The sequence below is a fragment of the Centruroides vittatus genome, unplaced genomic scaffold (genome assembly GCF_030686945.1).
Source record: "Centruroides vittatus isolate TY-2023 unplaced genomic scaffold, ASM3068694v2 scaffold_1519, whole genome shotgun sequence".
Taxonomy (NCBI): domain Eukaryota; kingdom Metazoa; phylum Arthropoda; class Arachnida; order Scorpiones; family Buthidae; genus Centruroides; species Centruroides vittatus.
The window spans coordinates 802,336-824,171 of NW_027122682.1; the positions used below are offsets into that span (position 1 = coordinate 802,336).

A 21,836-nucleotide genomic window follows, 5' to 3' on the forward strand; every position below is an offset into this window, starting at 1 on the left:
CCAGATATATTGGGTTGCAACCCTCACTACAGTCACCCCATTGTGAACCTGGTCAAACACAGTGGGCTTGAAAAAAATATCTATTGTGGATTCTCTTAGTGCCCACAAGAAAGAGTAAAACAAACCACACACACCATCTTATCTGGCCATCGACAAGTTCCAGGATAAAATGATTTAAAATATAAAAATTATTTAATGTAACAGTGCATAGAATACATAACCAAGGATATAAATGTAGAAGTAATAATATATAATACATAACCAAGGATATAAATGTAGAAGTAATAATATATGAACTAAAGTAAAAGTTAAATATTTTTTTGCTGCTCATTTTCACATAACAGTTAAAACTAATCACTTTTTCAGCTCCTCAATTTTTCATTCAATTATTCAACTTGTTCATAAAAATATTTATATATATTATTAATGATAAATAATACCATATATTTTAACCATACACCATGTAAATCATCAAGTTCTTTTTTATGTATAATTTGTGTTCAGTTTACATCAGGTTAGAGTCAGTCTTTTTTTTTTTTTTAGTGAATCTGACTCAATCCAAAACTGTTGCAACATCAACCTTCCATGACTTCACAGCCAAGATAAACATTGTTAGATTACTATGGTTATTTTGTACGTACAAAAACAATAGAATCTTGATTCAATCAATTTTTGTTTTTCATTTTCAATCACAATTTTTATTTTATGGACATACATTCTAGGACTTAAAATATGTGAAAACAAAAAATTTCATTTCCTTGCATACATTGTATATAAAACTGACACAAAAATAATACAGTAAGTTACTATGGTTATGCTATGAGTACCAAGGCAATATTAAAACATTACTTTGCATTTTATCCACAGCTTATCAACTAGGAAAGATCTAAATTCTTAATCTGAAATTATTCAGAAAGCAACAGCGTTGAGGACAATTCATTCATTCAATGAAACTATTTCTAAATGAGAAACCACAGGAAATCCTCCACCCACAGTTGCTATAGGAATAAAATTAAGCATCCTAAAACCATATATCTCAATATTACATCTTCAAGATATAGTACTTTTATTAATGTAAGTTCTAAAATGAATTTCTCATAAGCCTTAGTGCTTTGTATTTATTCTCACATACAAATTTATGACAACTTTAACAATGTACTTCTATCTTCATAGTAGTTTAATTAATGTTAAATAAAATATCTATTGTTACATGACTAACAGGCAACTTTCAATTGTCAAACTAAAACTATGATTCATATCTATCTTATGTCTCCAATTTAAACTTCTCATAAAACCACATCAAAACATAGTTTAACAAAAATTTTACAATTTTAAGCTTACACAGTTTTAAATTGTAAGGAGCAGACTTAGAAATAGAAATTCACGATTCATCAGAAATATATTTGAACAATTCTAAATCAGATAGTTTCAGATTAACAGATTTAATTATTCAAATTGAATTTTAGTATTATATTTTTAATGATATTTCAAATCTATAGTTGGCAATTAAAATTTTTAAATTGAAAAGCTTTTTATAGAAATGTACAGCAAGTCTTCACTTGATGTTATTTCATTGATCACTAAGGAATAATACATGTACTGTACATTTGTAAGCATTTACAATTATTGCCATTGAACTTTCTTTATGAACAGTAGAATTAATTATATGAAGTGGGAATTAAATGCTAGAGGTTGCCAACAGGATCCAATAAGAAATTTAACTCTCATTTAGCCCAGCCATACTCAACCTTTCTTTTCTCAGACCATATATTTGGAACATTACAGTCTGCAATATATTAATATATTACACTATACATCATAATAAAATTCTTAAAAACTGAAAACCTAAATGTGATTAAGCGTTTATTTAAAAATTATTCAATACTTGATACTGAGACAAACTTCTGATTGTCTGAAACAATCAGGTTTATAAATGTTACTCTCAATATGTCATCAAGGTAAGAATTATCAAGCCAATTACTATTTGTTCTTTGTTTATTTCATTTTAGAATAGAATGATTTGCAAAATTATGTTGATGCAAACATCATGAAGATCTGGCATTTGTCAGACACTAATTTTGTAACTCTTCACCTCCTCTTTAAAATTAACTTTCGTATTTGTGTCATTTGTGAACTCAATGAATTCATCAAATTGTTTTGCATAATCATATCCAAATGCATCTGCTGGATAACAGTGTGTTTCTAAATGCCAGGAATTTTCTACATGCAACAGATAATTCTTTAAATCTTGAAATCTGCTCTTAAGTTCCCTGGATAAGACAGCCAAATAATTTAACATGATCTTATTTATAGTTTCCTTGGAAATGTCATCTTGTAAAGGTTTTGTTAGTTTGAAAATTTTCCTGTCAGGATGTATAGTGCCAAAGTTGCCACTTGGAAATATTTTATTAAGGTGGTGATAAAAACCCTAATGCTTGTTTCAACATTCAACATGAAATTGAATTATAAATCATACTTTAGGAAAAACAGCAGAATGTCTAGCTTCCATGCAATGGGAGTTCTGTACACCACATACCTAGCAATTTCATGATATCACACAGCAAGTTCAGGCAGAAAAGTAGGAAGTGACATTGAGAACCAAAGGACATTTTTTGCAATGCCACCCAACATTTCCAGATTGGGGATTTTTTATCAACGAACAGAAAATTTGAGGTGACTTTTTTCACTTTAATGTTTTTTCAGTAGACAAAAACAAAAATTTTGACATTACATGTGGAATACTGTTTAAACATTGTGATTAAATGCATTATTCAGAATTAGTCATTAAAAATTACTCAAAAATGATTTTTATTTATCTCAAGGAGAAGGCCAGACTAGATAAATACAGACCCAAACATCTGGCACTCTCCTTGAGGGAGAGATCCAGTTGTTAGGGTTTCCAATTCAAACCAAACTTGTTTGTCTTAAACACAAACATCTCCTTGTCCAAATAATAGGACTCACTTCTCAAGTGTTTCCAAAAACAGGCCTTGAAAATTTAGTGTTTAATTTATAAGTCTTTGAATGTTTCATACCTTGTCACTACAGCTGGGTGAATAAAATGCAATATGCTGGAGCTATACAATATAGGTTCAAACATTTGGAATTTTTGTTTCTTTTTTTTGTGTGTAACATTACTATTTTACAGCATCATTAGCATTATTATTCCTCATGTTTAAAGCTTATAAATCAAGAAAGTGGAAATTGTGATGTCATTTCCCATTTAGCCAAACCAAACCTCTGTAGATTTAACTTTTTTACATTATTAAATAAAACTTTTATTTCTTCACATTTATTTTCATATTTTACATATTATGTCCTCACAAGCAAATAAGCTACACATATTACTGCACATGGACAAAAAAAACAAGTTATATGAAAATAGGGTAGTATAGTTGTAGCACTATATTTTTAGTTGTTAATATTATAGACAATTTTCTCATGTGCTTATGTTTGTTACACTTCAAATATCACAATACCATCATATCTGAAAATAAATATGAAGGAATAAGTTTTATTTAACAACATAAGAGAGTTTATCTACAGAGACTTGTTTTGGATAAACAGGAAATATCACAATTTTTAATCTCTTGTTTTATGTGAGGAATAATAATGCTAATGGTGCAGTAAAATAATGATGTCACACATTAAAAAAGTTCCAAAGGTTCAAAACCATGTCATCTAGCTCCAGTGCCTAGCATCATATTCCATCAGCTATCGCCACTCAGACACACAAAACTTTCAGAGACTGATAAGATAAACACTAAATTTTCAGAAGCACATTTTTGAGAAATGCTTGAGAAATGGGTCCTATTATTGGTACACAGAGCTGTTTGTGTTTAAGACTACATGCTCACCAGGTTTCATTGAACAAGAGAGACAAATATCTGGCCATCTCCTTATAACTAACAGCTTAATGTGTTACTTTTGCTTTCTAGACACCAAACTTATAAGGCTACAAGCACTGCATTAATCAGCAAGTAAAACTGACAGTGATAAATAATTTAAATTGGTGAAAAAAATTTAAAACTGGTGAATGGTTGGTGATATTTTTAAATTTTCCAGAGTGACCCCTGAATTATGAAATGTTGATTTTTTTATTTCCTCATAATAATGCTTAGTTTCTCTTCAAAAGCAAATATCATATTTACTCGCATATAAGACGAGGTTTTCATTCATTTTTCACTACTTAAAAACCCTAAGTCATCCTACACACAAGCAACGGATTTTTTGTGTTTTTGCAAACTGTGTATTCACATTTTTTACTGGATGCTCACCATCTGGTGTTTAAAAACAAAAGTATTTTATCTGGGTTGTTTGAATCGTTCTTGTTTATTGTCAGGAGTAAAGTTGAATAGCAATAGGAAAAGCAAAGCTTTTGAATTGAATTCCAAAATCACATGGGAGCCCAATATAAGTTTTAATCCATTCCCACGTGAAACAGATGATCATTCAGAAATCAGAATTCAGAGAAACTCATAAAAGCAATCGACAGAGTGGATTCAACTGTTAAGAACTGGCAAAAAAGATTCCCAATTCAACTTTACATGAACAAATCATATTGATTTTACAAGATTTTACCTTAAAGTTTAAAATGCCATTAATTTTTGCAGGACAATGTATGCATTCACCGTGTATTTCCACAGATAAAACAATAGTTGAATCATAAAAAGAAACCTCCAAAATCCGGGGCCGTCTTATAGGATACAAAAAAAAATTAGATTGAAATTTATATAAATTAAAAACACCACTATAAAAAACATACAAACTGTAATTATTTACTAGTAGAGAGTAGGGTATGACCACAAAATAGAATAGCCCATACAACATTTTTTGTGAATAGTCAAGGTCATTACTTGAAACATAAAATAAACAACCATTCAAACTTCAGCATAAATTCTTTAATATTAAGAACGTTTTCAAATGCATTAAGTGTCCATCATCAGTTACTTCTTTAAATCGAATATGAAATTCAAACAAATATTACGTAAATTAAATAATCGGTTATACAATAAATGCGAAAAATACAAAAATTAACGATACGATTAAAGTAAACAAATAAAATAAAATAATCCAGGATTATCGTAATTTTACACTTAGTCCAAACCGTCACACAAAGATTTCCAAGCAGTGGAAAGCCCATCAGCGTCCCTATAATTCATGCAATGTGTGCTCCTCTGCACCCTGTGAATTTCCAATTTTTCAAAAAACTTTATCGCGTGTTTCGATCTAGTAGACTTGATGATAGAGGCTTGGTCCCAAAAGACCGGGATTCCCTGCTGCTTGGCATAATTGGCAAGGACCGTACTATCCACTAATTTGCTCACCGACTGCTTGTGTTCATTAATCCTCTTTTTTAAATTCCTCAACGTTGCTCCTATATATACTAATTTAGAGTCAAACCCATGATCCCTTAACGATATTGAGTATATTCCTGTTAAGGAGTTATGCTCATAATTCATTTTATCATTTCTTAAAAGCTTGTATATAGTGGGATTGCATCTATAAACGATTTGCAAATCCTTACTTTTGGAAATCCTCTTAACAAACGGCTTAAGAAAAGGTATGTAATCGAGGACCACTTTCTTTTTGTTGGTTTCTATTCCTCCCATGCACCCGGTTATGATCTTTCTTGATGAGAGCATCTATTTTTTCTCCTCTGTAGCCATGCTGCAAAGCTGTTCTTCGAATGTACTGTAGTTCTTTAACTGTATCAGAAACATCTGTGCAATGTGTGCGTGCCCTCTTTATCCAAGAGCGAAATATTGCCATTTTGATATGCTCAGGATCCGCCGAGTTCCTAGGAATAATGATTGGGAGTGATGTCGGTTTGCGATAAACATTGGTTCTGATTTCCCCTCCTATGCACGTTATAGTAAGATCCAAAAAATTAACAGTGTTACAACTTTGCTGTTCCAACTCTAAAGTTAAACCATAAGGTGTTATGATTCATTAAATCCATAAAAAATGTTTGATGTTGCGATTATCCTTCCACAAGATAAATGTTTATTTTATGTTTTATGATATTGTCAGCAAGCGAGTATATTTTTATTTAGTCATTACTTGAATGTCCACATCAGTGTGAATGTTTTCAACAATTGCAAGGCAGTGCTGCCAGATGGAAGAAACTAAAATTTATCCAAAAAATTACTAATAGGACATAATTCCATACATGCTATACAGTATTATTATCCAGATAATAATTGCTGATCTAAACTAAATTCATTGGCCATTGATAGTTTGGGGGTCATCTTATAGGACAAATATATGCTAAAACTATAAAACTTTGACGAAAATTTATATCTTGTCTTATCTGCAGAAATATACAATACGTGCATTTTATATTTTACTTGTGATTAAATGAAATAAAATTAGAATTGTATTAATAAATCTAATTTTTTTTAAATTTTGATCCTAAGTCACACCTCATCCTATATGCGAGATCGTCTTATACACGAGTAAATACGGTACTTAAAAAGTATTTGCCATTTATGAAATAATTTTTTATTTTCAGCCTGCAAACTATGATTGGGATCACAAAGATCTTTGTGATCTGTCATAAGTGATGCACAAGTCATTTCTGTGCAACTTCACAAAATTTTTTGTGAAGTCACACAGAAATGCTACAATACACCATCATTCATCATTTCCAAATTTGCTGTAAATTTTATTTTGTTGTAAAAATAAAGTTTTTTGCCATAAATAAATAACTGATCGAGAACTTTTCCTCTGCTTATCCATCACCAATGTAAGTAAAAAAATGTCACTAAGTACACTTCATTTCTTCCAAGAAATTTTTTAATTTTCTGTGATTCAGTGCTTGGGCTCTGATATAATCCACTATATTTTTATGACTGTTTTCATCATATCTACTTTGGCCATGGAAATACATCCTGCCAAGTTTTCCTAGTGAAAGATACAGTGAAATAAGAGATTTGTTAAACTGTATTTCTTTTTCAAAAGGAAAACAGATCCTTTTTTGGATCCAGTCATTGAAAGATATCCAACAGTGTACACAAACAAGTTTTTTTTTATCATTATTATTCTTCTCCAGAAAAGTATTATCATCATCAAGATAATCTTTGCCTCTGGTTTGATTCTTCATAAGAAAAAACTTCAAAAAAAATCTTTACAAATTGAATTCTGTTCAGCATAGTATCTAACAAAAACAGAACATTGTGATGTTGCTAAAATGTTGGTGCTGGAATCAAAAGTCAAGCTAAAATATTTATAATTTTTCAAAATATACAACAGACTGCAAAGGCACTGCATGTGTGGATACCAACCAGTTGAGGGTTCCCATGTCTTGAGGTTTTAAAACCTTCCACCAAATTGGCATAAGTTTAAAAAAAAGTACTTAATGGGCCATACATAGAAGTCTGGTAGACTACAGGTTGAGTATGGCTGATTTAGCCTACAGTAAATTGGTTTTATATGTCATTTCAAATTAACATTGCAATTTCCAAGAAACTATTATGACATTAACCTGTGATCACATGCAATAGCAGCAATTTTTCTACACTTACTAGTTTTTTGCAGACATTTTTTCACCAAAACATACATACTTAACTGTGTTTCTATGATATTTTCATGCTACATGCTATCCATCTGCATTACAATTTCAGTGAAAAAAAATATTTTTCATTTATCACAGGCTTCCAAATAATTGCTGAAATTTTTCACCTTGCACATGCAATTGCATACAATCTTTTTCTCCATACAATCACATAAATGTAATAATTTTCTACTCTGATGTTATAGAGATAGCTCACAATTGCTATAGTTATGACACCATGGATGTTTATCAGCTATGCATGACAATGACACGACAGTCTGCAATCTACTACAATCTTCAATCCTGAGCCATGTTCAGTAACGCAGAACATCTAAGTTAGAATTCTGAGTGGCTTAGTGGGCAGAGCTAAGAATGTTCTGAGCATCATCGAACAATTATTCTTAGACAACTGGGCAAAATAGTGGACGAAATTAAAATTATATTTGCAACAATTGTTGCAAACGAACTGGTCGAAAAGGGATGAAGATCCAATACAATTATTCAAATGAAAGCTGCATCAGATGGTGATAAAATTAATGAAGCAATTATTAATTGTAATCAATGAAATGGACTGTTGTCTTCCGTTAAAATGTATTCAGAATCTGTTATACTGACGTACGATAATTTTACATTTCGAAGTCATTTTAGAACGAGTTAATGATTTGAATGAGAGGATAGCATTGTAATTGTTATAATAAAATATGTTTAGTCCAACACAAACAGCCATCTTGCAGATCGTACGATGAGACAAAAACAATGACATCACTAGTAGAAGTTAGCATAGATAAAAGAAGCTGACTGAACTAGCTAGAATTCTGGCAGTAGGAGAAGTCAAGCAGTAGCTAGAAATGAGTTCAACATTGGAGCTTAACTAGACTTAGCAAGAATTCTGCATACTGAATATGGCCCTGGTCTCTCTAAGATAATCTTATATTTTTGGGGCTTTGATATTCAATTTAAATGTTTTTGTGACTTATTTCATGCCCAAAAAATACAGAAAAATCATTTTCTGTTCCTTCCAAGAAACACTTAAGCCTTATCATCGTTTATTTCTAGCTGAACTTGTTCATGTCATACATTATCACAAAGTTTGAAGGATCAAAAAATCAGAAAGTTTGAACAATCAAGAACAACCCGTAATAAAACAATATCTCAAACTAAATAACATATGATTTGAAAATTTTGTATGTACAAAGACACATTACAGGATTTTCAGAATCATCAAATATGAGGAATGGCCATTATGTGCAGCACAGTTATGAATGAAAAATCAACACCTTATATATGCCACTGTGTTAAAAAAATAATTGCATGTGATCACAGGTTTACAGAAAAGCAATTTTACTAATCAAAAATTAATTTAAAACTATCAAATTGTAAATAAAAACTGACCTCAATATATTTTAAACTTAATTTGATATTCTGTATCCTCAATTAAACCCCAGAGAATAAAGGTGCGCTTGAAAAAACCCAGAAGACTAAAGGTACTGTTAAAAATAAATTACAGGTTGACAAGTGTGAAAAACATGTTGAAGTATTAATGAGGGATAATTATGCATGATAATGTAACTTCAAGTGGTAAGGAGTTTAACCAAAATCCTATTCAAGTTGTCTACAGTCAAATTGCACTTTCTATAATGAAACCAAACCTACTATTGGATTTATACAGGGCTACTTTTACCATTACCATTAATAATTATATACTGAGCATTTTCTATTCCATGGTTTGTGGAAACACTTTTGAAAATACAATTATAAATATTGTCAAATATTGAGCATGAAAAACTCATGATAAAGTCATACGCCAAGAGCTCATTAGTCTCGAATAATTAAGAAAACTCAAATTGGAAGAAATGGTGAGTTTGAACCAGACGATTATAATCAAGATCTTAATTCCTACGATGACATCAAAGTAGACAAAATGACAACATAATAACCAAAATGGAAGCTGCTGAATCAAGTTAACTAAGAAAACAGTAATTATTTTAAATGTAGCTGTAACACACACACAGTCAATTAATAATTTTGACAGTTTGAAAAATGTTCAAGTAATTATGGTATTTCTTTCAATTTTTTACCCACTTGTCTTCTGGTACATGGTAATAAATACCAGCCTTGGAAAAACCTCAAGTCTTAAGATAAATTCTGAGAATATGTAATAATACTTTAAAAATAAATCCCTTGAAGTTTATTAAGGCAATATAGTATACAATTTACATTTGAACACTAAATCTATCTCAAATTTTGAGTATTTTTAAAGTTTTTGCAATTTACCAAACTCAAAAATCATTTAATCTCATAGATTAAAATAAATGTTAGATTTTATTTTTAAAATTTAATTATGATCATTCTTAATAGCATCCTCATTCAAAAACACTAATAACTGTTTATGAACATGCATAGTTCTTATTTTTAATTATATCTGTTAAGTAAATCTAGATCTGCTTAAATTTTTCAGATCTAGCTTTTACCTAATGATAATTTTGGATATAAAGGATAAATTTCTCAGATTTAAATTTATTACTTCAAAATTATTCCCAAAAATAATTTAAGCTTTTGAATTCTTGTATTAAAACATTCTGCAAACACAATCTTTAGTTTTTAAAATAATAAAACATTATATGCAAATTTATACAAAGTTACCATCCTTTATTAATTTTTTATGACTCAGGAATATCACTTAAAACAATACTAATGCCAATCTTCCAGTGAAGAATACAAAACAGCCCAAAAACATCTTCAATATGTCGTACTATCAAACCAATAAAACACAGCTGAAAAATTTTTACACAATGTATTAAATGCTACTCAATTTATAAATTTTGTTTTTGATTCATTTTCAAAGTAAAACTGTAATTTCTCATATAAACAGATGGATAATCTGTTAAAATACACACTAGCTACATAACATTTAAAATCAACTCATACAACAAAATTTAAAATCAAATTAAAATTTAATATTATATCTATATTACACTTCAATTACTATGTAGCTGCAAAACAATAGAATATGAATAGGGGAAAAAAATTCAAGGCAAATATAAGATAAAATTTATGCTTTGAAATTCTATAATTCTTATAATTATTTCAAATGTTAAAGATGACTACAGTAATAAACAGTAACTGAAAATTAACGAGTACTGCTCCAAAACATCAATATATACTATCGTATGAAAATCGTATAATATAAAACTTTGTTTGCAGTCACTCCTTTACCAATAATTTTTATTTGTCATGTGTCAACATGAAAATTTTGCAATACCTACACATTATATAAAAATTTTGTTTATTAGCCATTACTTTTGAACTATCGATAATTAAAAACACTAAACCTATAAACCAGCAAACTTCTATAACAAGTGCAAACGTTTTTGCCCATGTTGAATGGGCATCAGGCAAACTAATCACCAAATGCTGAAACTTTTTTCTGCTATCAATAATTTTTTGTATTTCATTCTTACATGTTGCTGGATATATCATTCCTTCAATAAAATTAATCTTTCTAATGAGTAAGATAGAAACCTACATCTTAGATAACTGAGAATGACTGCTGCTAAAAATAAATTATTAAAAGCAATTATTCAAATTATCAAAAGACAACTGTTAAATAGTGTTTGTTGATACACATTACAAATATTCCAATTAAATAGGAAAGTAGTTTATTGTAAATTTTGATTGCCAGTTTTGAAATTAAACAAAGAAAAATAATTTAGACAAATCCAACATAAAACAATTTTAAAATATTAAATATTTACTTCTGTAAAAGAAAAAATATGTTTAAGTTTAATGAATAATTAGACATAATAATCAAAACTAAGTTTTCAAATATTTCAATATATTTTAATTTGTTCAATAACAATTCATGTAAAATATCAATTAAAATGAATTAACTAACTTTTGTATTGTTTCATAAAGTTAAAAAGAAAAAACAACATTACAAACAATTAATATGAAAATATTACTTCAAATTTGAACAAGTTATTGCCACTTAAATAAAAGAAAAACCAAAAACTTTTTAAAATAAAACTGAACACCATTTGTAACATTTTAAACATAAGCCTAGCTAGATTGATCTCAACAATTTGAAGTAAAAATTCGTTATTTTATTCTACAGAAATTTATAATTATATAGTAAAATCTATGTAATATCCTAAAATAAAAAAAACGCAAATTCAATCTTTTGAACATTAATAAGGAAGTTGTCATACCTTTTACATTATCTTAGTCACACAGGATTAGGCGTATATAAAAGAATTTTCCATCCTTATAAGAAAACATTTCGAACAGAACAAATAATACTCCAACTATTAATGTTAATGGATATATTAAGTACAAAATTAATGAATCTCCTCCTTCCCATAACCCTTTGAATCATGAAAACAAACTGTATCAATAACGACGCAGTACAGTCTAAATATGCATTCCTCTTCGTACTTAATTCTTTATATATTTAGTGTTAAGGATGTGTGGCTACTTGTTAAAAGCAACCTACGTATACACGAGAGAAACCCTCATCTATGTTAACTGTCTTTGACCTGTTCGTTTCAGATCGTGAATAACTCCCACCAACAAAAACCGAAATTGAATATTTAAGATCATATAATAATCACTTACCTCGGCCCGTTATGTAGGGTTTTCAAATGTAGTAAAAGAAAATCGTCACTACTAATAAATTATGTGATGGATGGCGACAGATTTTGACAACTAGTTCAAGGTCCAAGCCCCAGGACCTATCCCAAAATGGCGAACAACGAAACGAAGTTGTCTTTTCTCTTCCAACAGACCGTTGAATAACCTGAGGTGACGTCATCGGAAGCGCCCTACCCAGAATTCCTTAGTGGCGAGAGAGAAGGATTTTGAACGAATGTTTTATTCTCTTCGCAAACTAAACACATCTAATACAACTGATCAATTAAAAATGCCGAAAATATATTAACTGATGTCCCCTCTATTGCAACTTCATACAAAGTTCTCGATATAATAAAATAAACGGTTTAAGAACAACCCCGAAACCTCATTTTATACTACTTTGCTGTCGATTTTAAAAATATAAAATTATTTTTCTATCACACAAAAATGTTTTTATAATTTTTATAATATTCAATATCTTATATTTATTTCTCCACTTAATAACCTGAAATAAAATTTTACAAAAATTAATTATAAATTCTAAAAAAAAAAATTATTATATATTATTAGATATATAAACAGCAATGTTTAAAAATTATTAGCTTTGGCATATGTAAAATCGCAATTATTATTATTTTTTTCCTCGTTTAAGATAACTCAATCTTTCAAAAGAGCGAAAAATACGAGCAGAAATCGTCGGTCTGTTATCAATATAAACCTAGAAACCTTTGTAATAGTGTACTTCAACATCAAGTGCTTGCGCAAGAAAGAATTAAATTAGTTAAAAACCCACGCGATATTTTTTAATTCTGCAATTTCGTTTTTCGAAAATACCGATATTTTTACTGAAGTGTTGTAGGCGTGCATCCAACTTTATCGACACGAGGAATTCGAGTTCGAATGCGATCAAGTCTCCTGTTTTTAAAAATGCTGTTTTGAATTAAGGCATTGTTCTTCCAAAGATCTACGCTTCCGATTCGATTGTGAAACAGACGTTAATAATGAGGGAAACTGAGACTGTAGTACATTAAAACTTAATGCCACACATCAATAAATGCATTATAAATGGCCGGATGGCCGAGGCAGTAAGTACAGTGAAATACAATAAGTACAGGGACGAAGTACAATGGTACCTCGTACTTCGAACGCTTCGGAGTTAGAACTGCGCGCGCAGTGGAAAAATGCACTCCAAGCGTAAACGCCATTTGTTGTGCGCCCAAGTCGTTCCTCGCTCTCGTTTCATTGTTTTTCCGTTTTATTTTTGGTGTGCATTTTGGTTATATATATATTGTGTATTATTCGGCAAATTTTTAAATTTCCTGCAATTTTTCTTCATCGAAAGCTTCGTAGATTTTCTCTCCTTTAGTTCAAAATTTAGGCTATGGGAACGGATTAATTCACTTTCCATTATTTCTAATAGGAGATATTTACTGTATTTGTACTTCTAACGATTCAGAGTTCAAACGGCCTCCTGGAATGAATTAAATTCGAAATACGAGGCACCACTGTATTAATCTATCGCACTCGGGCATTCGGATCAGAGTCCAAGTTCCGAGCTCAATAATATACAGTACATAGGTGGTTTAAACTGGATATGTTAGGCCCCGATCTTTTATCATCCACTTAATAATGAACTTGAGAGGTTCTTGTCAGTCTACATTCTCAATCGAGGAGTAAAAGTAGCTGATTATTCATATTATTTTAAGTAGGTAAACATTTATTGGTTAATTTCTAACTCTTACTCTTGATTATGGGTTGTAAATACCGATATAAAATGCTAATAATAATTTTTAAAATTCAAATCAAAATTAATAATTCATAATCAATATAAACAAATTGTAAAAACGAAATTTTAATTATTAGCATTATATCAGATGTTGAAATCTATCAATTAATCAAATATTCTGAATTTTTAAATTTGACAAATCAATATACAGAAGTATCAAATGGAATCATTGCAATGTTGGAGAAAAAATTTTGGAATTAACGGGCAAAAGCTGCTTTACTTAAACAGCTGGAAGGCACTTTAAGCAATCTCCGCTTTCATAGGAAACACTTATACACCTCAGCTATTCGGTATTGTTGTTTCGTTCTTTGTATACGTTGCTTTGTACGAATAAAAATGTTTAGTCAAACGACGCAGAATTGTCGCCGAGACCATAAAATATCGAAGCAGCTGATCAAGAAAATTCGATATTGTGTAAAAATGTAATTACCTATATGGTAAACAATAATAATAATAGAACATGTTCATTTGCCATTACTAATAACTCTACAGATGTTTGTGTCGGAATAGAAGATTATGTAGAAAGTTGCGTTTCTAGTTTTTCCGATAACTGTTTTAAAATAGATTTTCGAACGTTACAATATTTATTTGAGGTACAGTACGTAATATGCGTAGAATTTATGGTGACAGCCATCTTAACTTGGCTTATGAACCTTTCTGCACTAGCGCCACAGCTGTTAACTTAAAACAGAAATAGCTTGTCTTTTAACAAAGCGATTTTACTGGGAAACGTGCCTAATATCAAATAGTCCATTCAATAATTTTCATTTATCTAAAGAAAATTATGTATTTCTTATGAAAGCGGAAATTGCTTAAGTAAAGCAGCTTTTCTAGGAAACGCGCCCATTAGCAGTTTTAAAAATTGTGGGGTGCAGTCTGTAATGAGATTTTATTTTAAAATTAGTTAAGTAACGCTGTATCAGCATGTAGTCGGAACGAAGCTGCTCGCACCTTTATTTTCTAGATTATGAGGAAAAAAGAAACAAAGAATCATTCGTTCTCAACAATATATATGATTTCTATTGGATCATTTAAAGGTACAAATATAAGGTCAGAATAAGCCATTAATTAATTGCTATGCCAATGTCTCATAAAATTCTGTCTTTCACTATAGGCCTTGGACTTACAGATTGACTCGTTGCGATCTTCATTGTAACTCTTTAAAAATACTATGTCAGTTATTTTTTTCACTGTACTCAATGTAACATAGATAAGACCGATAGCTGTTTTTTTTCCCCTATATCTATTTTGATTTTTGGAAGAGTTAATCCCTGTGATTTATGCATAGTCATCGAGTATGCTAAGGTAAGGGGAAACTGTCTACGAGATGGCAATATACTGCCATCGTTCGAAGTGCGTGTTATGGGGATTATTGGAAACAGATTATCATAGATAAAAGGTCCCTGATGGCTATCAAATTTCACGAAAATAAACAGAGGAAGAGCTGGAGGGCGAGCATTAGGAGCATATATAATGTAGCGTATTGTTCCTAGTGAACCATTGACGAGACCTCCTTGCACCCATAAGTTGACTCTCAGAATGATTCTGGCATTAACTGAGAGATTCAAATACTTGGAGGGACCGAGAGACCATGAGCTTGAGTCATCTTTGGACGAAGGCAGGGCAATATCTGGAGTGTTTTCAGATGATATATAACAGGCATGGGCAAATGCGGCTCTTTTTGAGTTACATACGGCTCTTGCTGAAAGTGCTATCCTTTCCAGCCTTACCATACTATCCACCACGATAGTACAGAACTCCGGCTCCTATGCATTTTGCAAAATCTACATTTCGGCTCCCACTGAACTCTTGCTTGCCCACTCCTGCTATATAAGCAAAACGGCATCCAGTTGACTGCAAGTAGTCTTCGTTGCTTTGTTTAACTTGCTCGTTTGTTGGATATAGCTCTACTGCCGTTTGGAACTGATCAAGTTCATCTCTGGATAAATAGGCTCGATTTCTTGTCGTCAGAATGTTCAGATCTGTATCAGAGAAATCATCCGAAGCTAGATGTTGTAAGACATCTGTGAAGGAACTATCTGCGCTATTTTGTCTATGAGAATTACTAAGTTCAATGAAGTTCTCAAAAGAATCAAATGTGAATGTAATGTAATGTCCCAACAAGGTAGGGATCTTGTTGGGACATTACATTGTAAAAAACACTCGAGGAGAGAGGAGTATCTTTAACAGGAGGAAGCTGACGAAAATCACCAAACAAATAGACAAAGAATCCACCAAACGGCTAATCTTTCTCGGGATTTATCTCACTCAATCTTCTCTCGATCATGTAAAGCATTCTTGCACCAATCATTGACATTTCATCGATGATGATGAATTTGAGCGACTTCATCTCAATCTGGAATTTCTGCGCAGCTTCTTCATTTAGAGATGGAAATTTCGTACTAACGATAGGAAGACGAAGGAGAGAATGGATCGTAAAGCCATCAATATTGATCACTGCTGCTCCATGTTATAGAATAATAAGTTAAAAAAAGAAAACTTTTTTAACTTATTATTCTATAAAGATTCTTTATATTTGTTGTGTATCTAGTTAGTGATAACATTTATTTTTCAAAATTACTGTTTTAATGCTTGTTATGTATTTGTTATGTATGTAAACCTCCAGAGGATAACCCACACCGAATTGCCCCTTGACCTAGTTAGGCGACCCCGCACCTCTGATCTTTGTCTTTGTCGTGCTTCTTTGTCTTCGGGCAGTCGTGCGTTAGCTGTTGTAACACTTAGACCTGGAGGCACAAACCTTACGTTGTATTACCCGCCGTTACGTTCTATTTTAATAAAGTTGTTTATATACGTTAACAGTAATCGTTTATTTTACGGACACAACAATGCTTGTCATATTTTCCGACTACTAGATGACGCTTCTGAAACACGATTCATACTGAAGAAAAACGCGATCTTCTTTTTGACCCCTATCTCCAGTTCTACAAAAATGGATCATTTTTGAGAGTTGAAATTTTAATCAGTTCATTCTTGAGTGATGGTGAGTCGTTCTAGAAAATTTCATCAAGATCGGACAACTCATTCTAGAGTTATAGTGTTGACAAGGAATGCATGAAGTCAAGTATTAGTCGTCCCTTCGTTCCGACAATTAACTTTTATATTAATTATAATAAAAAAGAGCAAAAGCTTAATTTTAAGGGTAGAGATGGGTTTTTATTTGATAAACTAAAAATTTGTACGAGTAAACAATTTTCATAACTTGGAATATTCTTGAGTTATAGCCCTCCACTCCCTTAATATCTCCCGAACCAACGATCTGATTTTCTGAAAATTTCTAAAAACATTTCCCCCTAATACACTAATTACAAAACATTTCCTCTTAATTACTAACTGATTAGAAAACTACAAAATAATATGAAATTGAAAAATATTTTAAGGAATAAAATTAATCTTTTTATTCATTCCAAACAGACAATCAATAGAATTATATACCGAATATACGTCATGAATCTATTTTATTCTCAGAGAGATGTATTTTCGAACAAAAATAATTTCAATTTCCCCCTCATTTTAAACGCTTTACGCCTTGTGGGTACCAAAATGGCCTTATTTCATGCCAATCATGGGTTCATTCAGACCCACAGTAAGAACGATCGGATAGTAAGGGACTGGATTTAATATATTCAAAACAGACCCCTCTCAAAAATTCCTGGTGTTCCCCTTCCGGATTTGATCTCGAATATTCCAGTGATAAAGTTATTAATTAAAGTTATATATGACACAAAGTAAACGCTATATAAAAGTTTAATAAGAGACTTTTTAGTATGACTGATGTCAACTTTTTCTGTAGATTTATTTTCAGATTTATTGATTTAAAATGGTCAAAATGGAAACAAGTTAACTAAGTGTTACGGTTTGCGCATTTAAGTCCATAAGCAGTCGTGAGAAGTGAATTCTCACGACTGCTTATCGACTTACAGTAACTCAATTAACACTATTAGAAGAAAGAACTTAAAAACAAACTGGAAGAATAAATGACAACGATCAGAGAAGCAACAAAACGAAAGCTAAAATCATAATCCAAGCATTTGAAAACAATTTTCTTCCGAGGGCCGGAGGGCCTCGGAAGAAAATGCTTTCAAATGCTTGGAGTCCCGTATGGATGATTTTTTGGCCCACCCAACACATATACAAAAGACGTTACGTATTCTTCGATCCCAATTTTTAACATATGTTTACTTGTGTTAATTTTTAACACAAGTTTCAACGTTAACAAGTTCAAAATTTAAAATACCCATTCTTTCCAGCAGATCAATTAACACTTATATACATAGGCCTATATCTAAAATTAATTTACATGTATCTGTGAATATATATTTTTTACAGGCACACGTTATGTATTTTCAAAACACAGTGTTTTGGAAATATGTTTGCAAGTCTAGAGTAGGTACTATACTGTACGTTTAAAAAAAGTATTCACATAGACGTGTGAAATTTTGTTTTATCGAAAGGTAATAAAAATCCCTAAATACTAAGTGGCATAAAAAGTCAAATCAGACAAAAATAAACCGGCAACAGTTGCTAAACTTTCCCGACATTTAAAATTTTGGTGGCACCGTCTGTCATCATATTTTATTTTAAAAACTTCTTATATTTTTTACTACTATACTATAAAATGACAAAAAAAAACTTAATTTTGAAGGTAGGGATGTGTTTTATAAAAAATTGTAAATGCTAATAACGAGTAAAATTGTCATTAAGTCTGACCCTATTGGAGATACACACGACCCCCCATTATCTTCCATTCTCCTCGGCCTTTAATCCCCAAAATTTAATAGCATCATTCCCTTAATATACAAACCTACTCAAAAGAAAGAACAAGATTATTTATTTGAGTTAATCCGGTCCGCCCGGCAATTATCGACCACCTAGCAAAAAAATAATTATGAAGGTAACATTGGAAAGTATGAGATCACTTCAAAATGTCTGTTCTCATCAAAACCACATTCTTCGGATGAACTTAAAGATCAAAATCTGAGAAGAGAAACTCATGAAATCACTGAATAACAATCGAGGAACGTTTTCAATGAATTAGAAAATCTGCTTGGACGATATGTCACAATAGATAAGCAAAGTTTTAATCTTCAATTATTATTAAAAATTAAACATTTAAATTGCAACTAAGAATTACGCTTTTATGTACCGTTTATAGTACAGTCCTGTACTGTACATTTGCTTACAATACCTTTCTGTAACGTGTAGGCTTATATCCAAAGTTATCAAAGAACTTGTCAAAACTCTCGTATTATAAACCGTTCTGCCCTCCTAACATTCTGATTAGTGTGATACAAATCTACTAAACAGCACTCTTATACTGAACATTTTTAAAATCTTGTATCAATAATTATGAAACAAAAGTATATTTTATTTCGATATAAGATCATTATTTTAGATTTATTACAAAACTATTTCATAGTCACAAATTAAAATTTTCATCTAACTAACACTGTACTAAAGATTGAAGAAGGACGGACGGATGGACAAACAGACGGAATCTATAAGGGTGCGACTATGCAGACGCGAATTTAGTAGCGAGCGATATAGTTCTCGCAAAGGAAAACATGCACAAGCGAGAAACGAGAAATCTCGCCGGCGAGAGCGAATTTCTGGTTCTCGCAGATATCTGACAGGATTTGATATTTATCGCGTCTCGCCTCTTCTCGCTCGCTCGTCGCATCCTAAAAGTGTTCAATTTGACTGCAGACCAATCAAATTTTATAAAATTCGCGATTTAAATAATGTTTACCTTAATAAGAATGTATTTTTTCGTTGATTTTTGACAAAACGGTCGCTTTTTTTACATTATTTTTTGAATAAATGAATGAAATTGCACGTGAAAACGAGCAGACGATCGAATGCCGCCATTTTAAAAATGACAAATAAAACGTTTTTCCTAATTTATAACTTAATATAATATTTATTGTTCAGAAATTAAATACTTACTGTTATTTGAACTACGAATTAAGTTTTTAATGTTAATTAATATAAACTTTAAAATTCACACTTGTTAGTAACATTAATTCCGAACTGCAAGAACTTACTTATCCCGAAGGAAACGATGACGAGATTATAAATTTTTTAAAATATAATTTTGAAAAATGTAATATTAAGCATTTTTATACTATGTGTTTTGTTTTTTATTATTACTTGAGTATATAAAATTAAAATTAATAGATAATTAATGTAGTTTAAATAATACTTTGAAATTTGTTTGGTGATGATGATAATGCGTCTGAGCAATTTTTACTATGTCGTCGGGCGCGTTGCCTGATGAAGCGGCTTTAATAAGCAAACCAATAACTTAGTGTGTTTCAAAGAAAACTGGCAAAAAGTCAAAGAAAATTGACTTATCTAGCTGTAATAATTAAAGCCTCTTCGCCAGGCACCGGTTTTATTAGATGTTTAGACATCCGATCGCTAAGTCGCCATATTTAGTCCAATCGTTATTGTTATATTTTTCAGTGTACTGTGATGCGTTACTTTATATACCCATTTGTAAAAAAAGTTATGCAACAAACATGTATGGAATTCGAATAAAACTGTATTAGTGGAAACGTAATAACCGTGGTAATAAGTGATTACAATATCTTAGCAAACAGGTAATTTCCTGTAAAACAATAGTACAGTTTGAAGGAATCTTTTGCCTGGAAACATGCGGCAATATGGTCGGGCATGGAGGCATACACACCTTATGCTATCTTGCGACAGTTTTGCCTGAATATATTGCAATTCCGTTTCAGATTCATCACGTTTGTAGATGATTGAAACTGGCATCTCATTTGGTCGCACAAATGCTTAATTAATGAACAACAGATCTGGAGACAGGACAGAACAACGAAGCGTGACAATCTGAAAGAGACATTTCTGGTCTAGCCGTGTGAGAACTTTTTTTTTTTTTTTTTTTTTTTTTCAACTCTTTCCGCCCTGTGGGCACTAAGAGGGCCTCTTATAGACGGCCCATTATGGGTTCGGCCAGGCCCACAATGGGGCGACCGGGTGGTGAGGGACGGGGCCCGACATATCCGAACGGACCACCCCCCGAAAAATTCCTGGGGATTATTCGACCCGTTCGGATTCGATCCCGGGTCCCCCAGAGCGGTAGGCTGCCACCTTGACCGCTCGGCCATCCGGCCGTCTCGTGTGAGAACATTCATTACTAGAAACTGTTTGCAGTCCTGCCACAAAATGCAACACATGAGGACGCAAGATTCTCTAATGTACAGCTGTGCCATACAAATATTCATCGTACCACTACTAAAAGTGACCGATTGTCATTCGAGATGACTTTCAAGATCAGCACTCCAGCAGTGAAGGACTCAACAGTAAAGACGAAACTGAAGCGCTAACTAGTGGTTCTCCAGACTCTAACACGGATCAAGTGTTTCGTGCGTTTCTAAACAATACTAGGTTGATGGAAATAAGGCCACGCAACACGTAGGTGATTTGTCAAGGGAGAAGTGCCTCCTGAGAGGATTTATTATGGGAAACTGACTTCTATTTACGTGTTGTGAAAAAGCCGAAAAACTCCACGCGGGCAGCCTCTTGGTGAGGCGCGAATCCGTGAACAATAGAATAGACTCATCCACTAAACTCTTTGTTCAATGGATAAAAACTGAACCACTGTTCAATTTTATCCACTTGAATGAGGAAGCAATAAAACATCTATTTACTGCCAAAGTAAAAGTGTATATATATATATATATATATCATTAAAAATGTAGAAATATAGAATAAAAATGAATGTTTTGAAAGGTACTAAATTGAAAGGAAAGGTATTAACCTTTCCTTTCAATTTAGTACCTTTCAAAACATTCATTTTTATTCTATATTTCTACATTTTTT

General features: G+C 31.6%; 1 protein-coding gene across 1 annotated transcript in view; it reads right to left on the minus strand.

The window, feature by feature from the left end:
* The window catches only part of LOC136987368 (protein PRRC2C-like), a 131,379-nt gene extending 118,917 nt beyond the window's left edge, over nucleotides 1-12,462 (minus strand). Inside the window, 1 exon segment of the mRNA XM_067285100.1 lies at nucleotides 12,170-12,462. The gene's annotated coding sequence lies outside the window, so the exon portion shown is untranslated.
* Between the last annotated feature and the right edge of the window lie 9,374 nt (nucleotides 12,463-21,836).